Consider the following 12810-nt stretch of genomic DNA (forward strand, 5'->3'; position numbering starts at 1 on the left):
CAGATACGCTACTGAAGTTTAAGAGACTACTAGACAGGTATATGGAGGAATTTAAGGTGGGGACTTATACGGGAGGCAGGGTTTGAGGGTCCGCACAACATTGTGAGCTGAAGGGCCTGTACTGTGCTGTACTATTCTATGTTCTATGTAACATCTCTCCAACTCAGCATAATCAGAATCAAGTTTAACATCACCGACATAAGTCTTGAAACTTGTTATTTTGCAGATGCAGTATAGTGCAATACATAAAACAAAACTGTAAATTACAATAAGATTATATTGTTCAATAGTTTAATAGTTCCATTTAATATCAGAGAATGTATACGATATACGACCTGAAATTCTTGTTCTTCACAAACGTCCATGAAACCAGAAGAGTGCCCCGGAGAATGAGTGATAGTAAAGATGTTAGCACCCCAAAGCCCTCCTCCCACTCACAAGCAGCAGCAAGGTATTGACCCTTCCCCTCGCCCACTTACCATAGCAAAAAAACATCTGCATCCTCCACCCACCAAGCAAGCAATAGCACTCGGTATATATATATATATGTACGTCTCAAATAGCCTCTTGACAACCAAGTTCAGCTCCTGGCCTTCACGTGTGGGTTACTAAGCCCAGTGGAAGTGTTTCTACTGACGGGAGAAGGGCCAGAGGTAGGTTACTGGTGCCTTAAAACCATTCACTTCAGGCACAGGGGGCTTATCAGCCGTGGTTGGTATTCATCTTGGAGAAGGTAAACTCTGATCACAAACTTACGCTGCCTTGCGGCTATACCCACTCATGGGGAGAGCTTTGGGAGTAAACCCTGAGGGAAAAGTCTGGAGCTGGAGTCCCTAAGGCAGTCCCACATTGAGTCCAACGTTGACTGGCAACTCCTGGTAGGTTTCTGAACTGAAATATTCTCTGCCATTACTTTGGGTTTATCAGATTGCTCTCCACATTGAACTTCTGGGTTATGGTATTGGAGCAGGGGGCAGGGATTCAAGTTTTTGGATCATTGGGACCTCTTTTGGCGCAGGCGTGACCTGTACAAAAAGGACGGGTTGCACCTGAATCCTAGGGGGACCAATATCCTGGCAGGGAGATTAGCGGGGGCTACTGAGGTGACTTTAAACGAGAATGGTTGGGGGGTGGGAATCAAATTAAAGAGGCTAGGCGTGAGGAGGTTAGTTCACTACAGGGGGATGGGAACCAGTGCAGAGAGACAGAGGGGTGTAAAGTGAGGGTAGAAACAAAAAGTACTATGGAGAAAAGTAAAAGTGGCAGGCTGACAAATCCAGGGCAAGCATTAAAGAGGGCCGCTTTTCAGCATAATTGTAAAAGGACTAAGAGAGTTGTAAAAAAGGCTTTGTGTGTCAATGCAAGCAGCATTCGTAATAAGGTGGATGAATTGAAAGTGCAGATTGTTAGTAATGATTATGATATAGTTGGGATCACAGAGACATGGCTCCAGGGTGACCAGGGATGGGAGCTCAACGTTCAGGGATATTCAATATTCAGGAGGGATAGACATGAAGGAAGGGGAGGTGGGGTGGCGTTGCTGGTTAAAGAAGAGATTAACACAATAGAAAGGAAGGACATAAGCCGGGAAGATGTGGAATCGATATGGGTAGAGCTGCGTAACACTAAGGGGCAGAAGGCGCTGGTGGGAGTTGTGTACAGGCCACCTAACAGTAGTAGTGAGGTCGGAGATGGTATTAAACAGGAAATTAGAAATGTGTGCAATAAAGGAACAGCAGTTATAATGGGTGACTTCAATCTACATGTAGATTGGGTGAACCAAATTGGTAAAGGTGCTGAGGAAGAGGATTTCTTGGAATGTATGCGGGATGGTTTTTTGAACCAACATGTCGAGGAACCGACCAGAGAGCAGGTTATTCTGGACTGGGTTTTGAGCAATGAGGAAGGGTTAATTAGCAATCTTGTCGTGAGAGGCCCCTTGGGTAAGAGTGACCATAATATGGTGGAATTCTTCATTAAGATGGAGAGTGACATAGTTAATTCAGAAACAAAGGTTCTGAACTTAAAGAGGGGTAACTTTGAAGGTATGAAACGTGAATTAGCTAAGATAGACTGGCAAATGACACTTAAAGGATTGACGGTGGATATGCAATGGCAAGCATTTAAAGGTTGCATGGATGAACTACAACAATTGTTCATCCCAGTTTGGCAAAAGAATAAATCAAGGAAGGTAGTGCACCCGTGGCTGACAAGAGAAATTAGGGATAGTATCAATTCCAAAGAAGAAGCATACAAATTAGCCAGAGAAAGTGGATCACCTGAGGACTGGGAGAAATTCAGAGTTCAGCAGAGGAGGACAAAGGGCTTAATTAGGAAGGGGAAAAAAGATTATGAGAGAAAACTGGCAGGAAACATAAAAATGGACTGTAAAAGCTTTTATAGATATGTGAAAAGGAAAAGACTGGTAAAGACAAATGTAGGTCCCCTGCAGACAGAAACAGGTGAATTGATTATGGGGAGCAAGGACATGGCAGACCAATTGAATAATTACTTTGGTTCTGTCTTCACTAAGGAGGACATAAATAATCTTCCAGAAATAGTAGGGAACAGAGGGTCCAGTGAGTTGGAGGAACTGAGGGAAATACATGTTAGTAGGGAAGTGGTGTTAGATAAATTGAAGGGATTGAAGGCAGATAAATCCCCAGGGCCAGATGGTCTGCATCCCAGGGTGCTTAAGGAAGTAGCCCAAGAAATAGTGGATGCCTTAGTGATAATTTTTCAAAACTCGTTAGATTCTGGACTAGTTCCTGAGGATTGGAGGGTGGCTAATGTAACTCCACTTTTTAAAAAAGGAGGGAGAGAGAAACCGGGGAATTATAGACCGGTTAGCCTAACATCGGTGGTGGGGAAACTGCTGGAGTCAGTTATCAAAGATGTGATAACAGCACATTTGGAAAGCGGTGAAATGATTGGACAAAGTCAGCATGGATTTGTGAAAGGAAAATCATGTCTGACGAATCTCATAGAATTTTTTGAGGATGTAACTAGGAGAGTGGATAGGGGAGAACCAGTGGATGTAGTATATTTGGATTTTCAGAAGGCTTTTGACAAGGTCCCACACAGGAGATTAGTGTGCAAGCTTAAACACACGGTATTGCGGGTAAGGTATTGGTGTGGGTGGAGAGTTGGTTAGCAGACAGGAAGCAAAGAGTGGGAATAAACGGGATCTTTTCAGAATGGCAGGCGGTGACTCGTGGGGTACCGCAAGGTTCAGTGCTGGGACCTCAGTTGTTTACAATATATATTAATGACTTGGATGAGGGAATTAAATGCAGCATCTCCAAGTTTGCGGATGACACGAAGCTGGGTGGCAGTGATAGCTGTGAGGAGGATGCTAAGAGGATGCAGGGTGACTTGGATAGGTTGGGTGAGTGGGCAAATTCATGGCAGATGCAATTTAATGTGGATAAATGTGAAGTTATCCACTTTGGTGGCAAAAATAGGAAAACAGATTATTATCTGAATGGTGGCCGATTAGGAAAAGGGGAGGTGCAACGAGACCTGGGTGTCATTATACACCAGTCATTGAAAGTGGGCATGCAGGTACAGCAGGCGGTGAAAAAGGCGAATGGTATGCTGGCATTTATAGCGAGAGGATTTGAGTACAGGAGCAGGGAGGTACTACTGCAGTTGTACAAGGCCTTGGTGAGACCACACCTGGAGTATTGTGTGCAGTTTTGGTCCCCTAATCTGAGGAAAGACATCCTTGCCATAGAGGGAGTACAAAGAAGGTTCACCAGATTGATTCCTGGGATGGCAGGACTTTCATATGAAGAAAGAATGGATGAACTGGGCTTGTACTCGTTGGAATTTAGAAGATTGAGGGGGGATCTGATTGAAACGTATAAGATCCTAAAGGGGTTGGACAGGCTAGATGCAGGAAGATTGTTCCCGATGTTGGGGAAGTCCAGAACGAGGGGCCACAGTTTGAGGATAGAGGGGAAGCCTTTTAGGACCGAGATTAGGAAAAACTTCTTCACATAGAGAGTGGTGAATCTGTGGAATTCTCTGCCACAGGAAACAGTTGAGGCCAGTTCATTGGCTCTATTTAAGAGGGAGTTAGATATGGCCCTTGTGGCTACGGGGGTCAGGGGGTATGGAGGGAAGGCTGGGGCGGTGTTCTGAGTTGGATGATCAGCCATGATCATAATAAATGGCGGTGCAGGCTCGAAGGGCCGAATGGCCTACTCCTGCACCTATTTTCTATGTATGTTTCTATGTATGTATGGTGACGTATATGTACTTTGATAATACATTTACTTTGAATACTGTGCTGCTCAGACTTGCATGCCTAGACAGCTGGGACACAACATCTATGGTCGACCTTCACCAGCAGAGGCCTCAGATACACACACACACACACACATATATACATACACATACATAAAATTAATTAAGTAATTTGAGGTTGGGTGGGACTATAAACAGATGTTGTGGGTTAAGGGTGAAAGGTGAAAAGTTTAAGGGGATCATGAGGGAAACTTCTTCACTCAGAGGGTAGTGAGAGTGTGGAACGAGCTGCCAGTGCAAGTGGTGCATGGGAGCTCAATTTCAATGTTTAAGAGAAGTTTGTATAGGTACATGGTGTTACACGTCCAGCAACAATAGATATGAAATTGAGTCAGGTTATATAAACAAACAACGATATTTATTAACCTCTGCTCAAAACATCAAAAAGTAAACGAACGACTAACTTCACCAGAAGTTAACAGTTAAGCGACTATATCAAACAGTCAAACTTTTAAACCGTTCTTAAAGAGTTCTCATCCAAGCACAGACTTAAAGTGGTAAATTCAAAAGTCCATGTGATTTATACAGTCATTAAGGAGAGACTTCCCCGAAACAACAATTTCTTCAAAGTAATGAAGAATGTGTCGATCTCAGCCGAGAGATGCCTTGTCCGAAGGAATCACGAAGAAATAAAGGAACTGACCTTTTGACTGGAGGGTGGTCACTGCACAAACCTTTCCGACCTAGCAGGGGTTTCACTCAAACGTGCATGCCACAATTCCCGAACGAAGATTAAAAAGGTCGATCATTCCCAAGAAGCTGAACGACATTAACTTTACCCAATCCTTTGCTCGGATAACTCCGGTAATGTCGTCATTCTCCGATACTAGACTGTAAAAGTAAAACAAATGTGCAACAAACAAAAACTGGCAGCGATTGGTGAAACTGCCGGCAACAACATTACACCAGAAATAAAACTGAGAACTGCATCACCGTGGCAGGCTTTTTTCTTTTATACCGTGCCATCGCGTGACATCACATCACCTCATTATCACAAGATCATTGCATCATTCCAATAGCATGAGACCATTACATCATGCTCACGGGATATGCAACAATGGATAGTAGGCATATGAAGGGCTATGGTCCCAGGGCAGGTAGATGGGAGTAAGCAGTTTAAATGGTTTTGGCATGAACTAGATGGGCTGAAAGGCCTGTTTCTGTGCTGTGCTTTTCTATGACTCTAAAAGAGAGCAAACGTAGTGAAGTAGTATTCATATTAGAAACCAAATATTTCAGAACTAAAGACCATCAAGATGGCACTTAAGTTGCAATGCTGCTTTAGTCTTGTTTAGCAGAACAAGGCCACATTAATGAAGTATAAGCCCATACTCATTAAGAGACTGATTGACTATTAAATTACCTGCAAGCGCTCATTAAAGAAACAGCATGACTTTTTGGTGGGTTACACTTCATTTAATGATTTCTCCTAACAGCTATCAGCTTATTGTGAGTAAATGCGATTGTTCGGGATTTTGAAGGCAGCTTAAAAAACAAAGCTCCTCACCTTTTGCAGTTCACTGACTGATTGCTACTATACTTGATGTGAACTTCTAAGAAATGCAATGCAACTTTCTAGAACAATTTATCAGGACTTCGCTAAATACTCGTTCTTCATCCGAAGGGAACGTTTGGTTCAGCTCTACCTCAGTAAACATCCTGCAGATTCACTGGGAGAATAAGAGAGGATCCGACATGGAAAGCCTTGGGATAGATACGGAGCCAATGGAAGTGATGAAGACAGGCATGTCAACAAAATTGAGCAGGATAGGAGAGAGAGATTAGATTAGTTTAAAGAAAAGATTTCAAGCTCAAAGTACATTTATTATCAAAGTATGTATATGTTATACAACCTTGAGATTCATTTCCTTACAGGCAGCCGCAAATCAAAGAAACACAAAGGGATGCGTTTTTAAAAAGACCATCGAACACCCAATATGCAGAGAAAAAAATTCATGCAACCAATAAAAGCAAGTAAATAGCATTCAGAACTGAAGTGCGTGAAGGAAAATCTGTCTACAAACATGAAGCCACAGCTTCAGTTCAGCACAGAGCCGAGTAAACATCACGGAACAACGAAATGAACCAGCCCATCTCTCCTTCTCCATCTCTCCCTCTCTGCCTCTCCCAATCCTCTCTCACTTGTATATTGCACCTTTGAGACATCAGTTCACACCACAAAAATGCCAGGTCAAACATGTGGTTCAAAAGCTCACCTGTGAAAGGGAAGTTGCAGGCCATTGATTGCAGTGATCATATCAGAGAAGAAGTGTGATTAATACAGTAATTTATAGTTCTGTTTTGTTTGCTGCCATCAAGTTGTCACTGTGGTTCATCAGCATCATCTTAAACCTTCTCAACCACCAATCAACTTGTGCAGCAGCTTCATGAATAAGTACGAATTCCATACAGGTAAACATTAATGTGTCAGGTTCTGATTGGTTCCAAGTTAGGGTTATAATTACTGAGAGTCACAATGTAGAGCTGCTCAACTCCAGCGTTATGTGAACTTGTTCTGACTTTTCCTGAACCTATTTACATCTTATTAACTTACTTCACTTCATTTCAACTATTAGCCTTGAGCACAGTCGAGAGCTTCAGGGCTTTGATGTTGAGTGAAATAGTTCACATGCTCACGTCAAGCAAACATTTGGTTCTATTTACCAAGATTAAACAAAGATCACATGTGGCTTCTAGCAAATATCAACTTTTCTTAATGGCACACAGCAGGCCAGGCGGCATCTCTAGGAAGAGGTACAGTCGATGTTTCGGGCCGAGACCCTGCGTCAGGAACAGTCCTGACGAAGGGTCTCGGCCCAAAACGTCGACTGTACCTCTTCCTAGAGATGCTGCCTGGCCTGCTGCGTTCACCAGCAACTTTTATGTGTGTTACTTGAAATTCCAACATCTGCAAATTTCCATGTGTTTGCATTTTCTTAATGGCAGTAGGCTTCAAAAAACTCAGCAGAAACTGCTAAATTTAGGTGGCTTTACACAGGCCTGATAAAGCAGAGTAGATAGCTTGAAGGCTGAAAATCATATATGCTTCAACAGAACCAGCAAACGGTAAGCTGATGATTCTACAAATCCTGCTATTGTTCCATGTGTTATTGACTGTTACTTGCCATCTGTTGCAAAGATCTCTATCTGCAGGTTAATTGTAGCAGTGTGATTGCTGGAGTCGAGTATGATGTTCTCCTAAGGAGTTGTTATCTGGGATGTTAGGGTGCATTCCCCTCACGGAGAGTGCCTGTTTAATGTGGGTTAGTTGATGCATGGGCAACCATCACATGGTCCATGACTGACTGGGGTCAGGGTCCAGTGGCACAGAGGGCAAGATGACTGCTGTAGCCTTCCTCCTCCTTCACTGCCATTGTGACGCTTCATCATCTTCTGCCAGGTCCACAACTGAGGTGTTGGTTGATTCACTCTTCGTCTGGAACCTCCTCCTTGACCTTACTGCTGTTGGTGACCCTATCAGGAACTAAACATCAGATGCCTCAGCTCCAGACGACATCACTATCAGGATCACAAGAACTCACTCACAAATCTCTACAACAAGACAAGGTGATGATCCTTGGAAGATAATAGTTGAAATGAAGCAAGTCTAATTGCAAACATTCATCTATGTACATATTCAAATTTATTAAAAACAACTTTTTTGCTTCAGCCTTTCAATGTATATTTTCCACCACAGAATCTTGTGCTTATTTTGCAGCTTCAACATACAAATTGCAAATAGGAATAGACCTCCTCAGATATGTTCCATTATTTAGTAGGATCGTGACTGATCCCATTGTAACATCAGCTCCACTCTTTCATCTACATGCAGAAGCTTTCAAAGTCAAAATTGAAAGTAATTTTATCATCAAAATACATATATTCAATGGCTACTGTCTTAGGTACACCTGTGCACCTGCTTGTGAATGCAAATATCCAATCAGTCAATCAATCATGTGGCAGCAACTCAATGCATAACATAATGCTGACATGGTCAAGAGGTTCAGTTATTGTTCAAACCAAGCATCAGAATTGGGGAAAGTGTTATATAAGTGACTTTGACCCTGGAATGATTGTTGGCATCAGAAAGGCTGGTTTGAGTATCTCAGAAACTGCTGATCTCCTGTGATTTTCATGCACAACAGTCTCACAACTTACAGAGGATGAGAATCAGAATCAGGTTGTTATCACCTGTTAACTTAGCAGCAGCAGTACAATGAAATACATGAAAATATAGGAAAAACAGTAAATCAATTACAGTAAGTATATAGAACATAGAAACATAGAAAACCTACAGCACAAAGCAGGCCCTTCGGGCCATAAAGCTGTGCCAAACATGTGCTTACTTTAGAAATTACCTAGGGTTACCCATAGCCCTCCATTTTTCTAAGCCTCATGTACCTATCCTGGAGTCTCTTAAAAGACCCTTATCTATCCACCTACACCACCGTTGCTGGTGGCCTATTTCACGCACTCATCTCTCTGCGTTAAAAACTTACCCCTGACATGTCCTCTGTACCTACTTCCAAGCACCTGTAGCCCCCCCGGCCACCCTCAGGGTCGCTCAGCTCTCTGTCGTCTAGGGAAACAGCCTCGGCCCCGGCAAACTGGGTAATTCGTTTGTGTGGATGCTCTGTGAGGTACCCCACCCTGCCCAAATAACAGACAATACACCAGATGCAATTAAATGATTTACAGTTTATAGATATTACTGGAACTATATAATTTAAAGAGAATAAAATATAAAAGGAACGGCATGTGAACGGCGTGAGAGTTAAATTGTAAAGTGAGCTTTTTTTGACTATTTAAAAAATGTTTTATATATTTAACAAGGTGCTTTATTAATGCAACAGAGCTAGTCAGTATTTCAATGTTCGTCGTCAACCGGGTCATACTGTCTGTGAACTCCCTGTTGGTTTCCTTCACACGCTCCAGTATTTGTTTTTTTTTTTTTAGTTTTAAGTCCTCCTGCGCGAGAGCCAAGAGCAATTCCTTTAAAGTTTTTCTACTCTGTAACTGGACAAACGCGCACCAAGTATACTGTTTCCCCTTCACTTGTTTTCTGTGTGTCCTGCACGTGCTCAGTAAGAGGAAATTCGCCCAAATATCCGGCTAATGTGGAAGGAGATGTTTTGAAAAACGCTTAGTGTGGATGCCTGTCATTTTTACTCGAAACCGGCGTTTTCAAAATTATCCGGCGTAGTGTAGACGTGGCCTGAGATTCTACCAACATTGGTGTGGAAAACCAAAAGAAAAATCCATTGAGCGACAGTTCTTTGGGTGAAAATGTGCAATTAATGAGAGAGGTCAGAGGAGAATGGCCAAGCTATTTCAAGCTGACAGGAAAATGACCATCACTCAAATTACCACATGTTACAATAGTGGTGTACAGAAGAGCATCTCTGAATGCACAGCACGTCGAACTTTGAAGTGGATGGGCCACAGCAGCAGAAGTCCACAACTGTACACAGTGGACACTAAATGTATATGTCACTATATACTATCTGAGTCCTTATTCTGAACTTATAACATGACTAACAAATGACCGAACAAGTCTTTTTGCCTATTCTCCTATGCCTGCAGTGACTTCCAACCCTTTCTCCTGGATGAGAGGAGACTACTGAGGAGATTCTCTTTTTTTTGGTAATTTATTTTTATTGAAGTTTATCATTAAACAAACATTTCCATAAGATGTATTTCAGATACTGTACATGTATATCATATAGTTATATTTGTCACAAATTTCCACATAATATTTATCGGAGGTATACACTTATAGAAAGGAGAGGAAAGATAGAACAATCAGAAGAAGAAACTATGTACAAAGTAGGGAGTGATCTTTATTTTTTCTTGCTGCTATGATACCAAACATCCTTCAAGAAACACAAACAAAGCTTGCAAAGGTTACTATGTGTGAATCTACATCTGTCAGGGGGAGATCTTCACCACACCCCAACATTCTACTCAAGAGTTTGCACCTAATCCTGTAGGTACCTTGTTTCTACTATCAGCATGGTACAGGTATCCTTAAAGAACAACAGGAAGAATGCCAGGCAAGGAAAACACCAGCAACTAAGCCCCTTTCTCTCAGTGGTGGTTTCACATGCCATTGGAAGGGGATCCTACAACAGACCCAACTGGGAAAGTGAAATACAGATTAGAATGGGAATTCAGAAAAATTGCTTGCTGCTTCATTTTTGTCCCATTTTCTTCCTCGAGCCAATTTCACTGAAGATAGTAGAGGAAAATTCAGTCTATAGTGTGAATTTATTATCACCAGAAACGGAAAATTGTTTAGCAAGGATGAATTATTCACACCTCAGCTCATGAAGTGTCTCATATGCCCAATATTATTGTTCACATAAATATTGCAATTGTAGATCCATCGGAGAGTGATCAACGAGGGTAACTGCAGGGGCCATCAGCAAACTTATTACAACTGAAACTTTGCTGAAAAGTTTTAATGAATGGGGATTTCTTTTTAAATGTTAATTAACATCCCAAATGTTAAATGGTAATGTAATCCTCACATGCTAGTTAACATAAAAACTATTTTCAAAGTAACAACTGGAACTCAAAGCAGTGCCATTAAAGATTATGGTACGAAGCCATTCCCGAGTGATTTATATTCCAAATGAATATAGGAAGCTACAGCAAGGTTTCCTCTGAGTCTTAAATAATATGCCATTGAAAATGCTCCATTTTCACCTATTACCCAGTACACCTCCCCAGAGTTTAATTATAGTAAAGTTTCTCTTTATTTATTACAGCGATTATTTTCAACTAATGAATATATGAAAAGCAGGGCATAAGGAAACTATACAATATAAAATTATCCCCAATTATTAACAAGTACTAACCACATGAAGTAAAAGAAATTCCAAAGAAATTATTTTTAAATGCTTACAACTCACAGAAATAGTGGCAATAACACCATAAGATATAGGAGCAGAATTAGGCCATTTGGCCCATCAAGTCTGCTCTGCCATTCTACCATGGCTGACTAAATATTCCTTTCAACCCCATTCTCCTACCTTCTCCCTGTAACCATTGATGGCCTTACTAATCAAGAACCTATCAACCTCTGTTTTAAATATACCCAAAGACTTGGCCTCCACAACCGTCCGTGGCAATGAATTCCACAGATTTGCCACACTCTCACTAAAGAAATTCCTCCTCATCTCTGTTCTAAGTGGATGTCCTTCTATTTCTGAGGCTGTGCCCTCTGGTCCTAGGCTCTCCCACTATAGGAAACATTCTCTCCACATCCACTCTATCTAGCTCTTGCAGTATTCTGAATATTAGTGAATTAATGAACTTAGTGAATTCAGAGATCTGTTAATATATAAAATTAAAACCCAATCTGAACTTTGTAAACTGAAACTGCCCCAGCCTAAAATATATATGTATTTGAATGTATATCCACGCAGAGTGGGAGCGCAGTGGTGAAGCTAGTGGAGCGCTTGCTCAAAGCTAATGGGACCTGAGTTCAGTCTGACCTCTGACCTCCAATGCTGTCTATGTGGAATCTGCATTATCGCTTTGTAAGCACATGGTTTTCCTCCCATGCCGTGGTTTCGATTAACATATCAAAGAGATTACATCAAGTCGTACAGCGGTATACCACGAACACAGGCCCTAATGTCCACGCCAATTTTCTGTCCTCCTCTACTTATCCCAGATCTCTGCTTTGCCTATTTAATTCTATGTCTACTGGCCTCCTAAATGTAGTATTTGCATCTGATTCCGCCACGAGCTCTGGAAGCAAGTTCCAATACACATCAGTTGAGTTCTTATCGAGGACAAAAGTAGATCATTTTTTGAAACCCAAGACTCTTGTTGCCATTCATACATAAAGTTCAAAGTTCAATGTAAATTTATTATCAACGTATGTACGAGGTAGGCCTCAGTCAGTCGGGATCGACCATGGATGTTGTATGAGATTCATTTTCTTGTGGGCATTCACAGAAGATACAAATAAATAGAATAGAATCAATGAAAAACTAGACACAAAAACAACTAATGTGCAAAAGAAGTCAAACTGTGTAGATACAAAACAAATGATTAAAATAAATAAGTAATAAGTAATATTGAGAAGATGCATTACGATGTCTGTAGGTTGGGCTTCAATAGGGATTGAAAGGCTTATCATATGAGGAGCATTTGATTGCTATGGGCCTGAATTCAGAAGAATAAAGGGGGATCTAATTGAAACCTATGGAATATTGAAAAGCCTCAATAGAGTGGTTGTGGACAGGGTATTTCCTATGGTGGGGAAGTCTTAAACCAGAAGACACAACCTCAGAATAGAGGGTCTTCCATTCAGAACAAGGATGAAGAGGAGTGGTGAATCTGTAGAAGTCTTTGCCACAGCTGGCTGTGGAGACCAAGTCTTGGGTATATCTAAGGCAAATTTGATAGATTCTTGATTAGGCACACTATGAAGAGTTATGAAGAGATTGGGTCTGAGAGGGATCAGCCATGGTGAAATGGACAAAG

Source organism: Mobula birostris, chromosome 2 (genome assembly GCF_030028105.1).
Source record: "Mobula birostris isolate sMobBir1 chromosome 2, sMobBir1.hap1, whole genome shotgun sequence".
Taxonomy (NCBI): Eukaryota; Metazoa; Chordata; class Chondrichthyes; order Myliobatiformes; family Myliobatidae; genus Mobula; species Mobula birostris.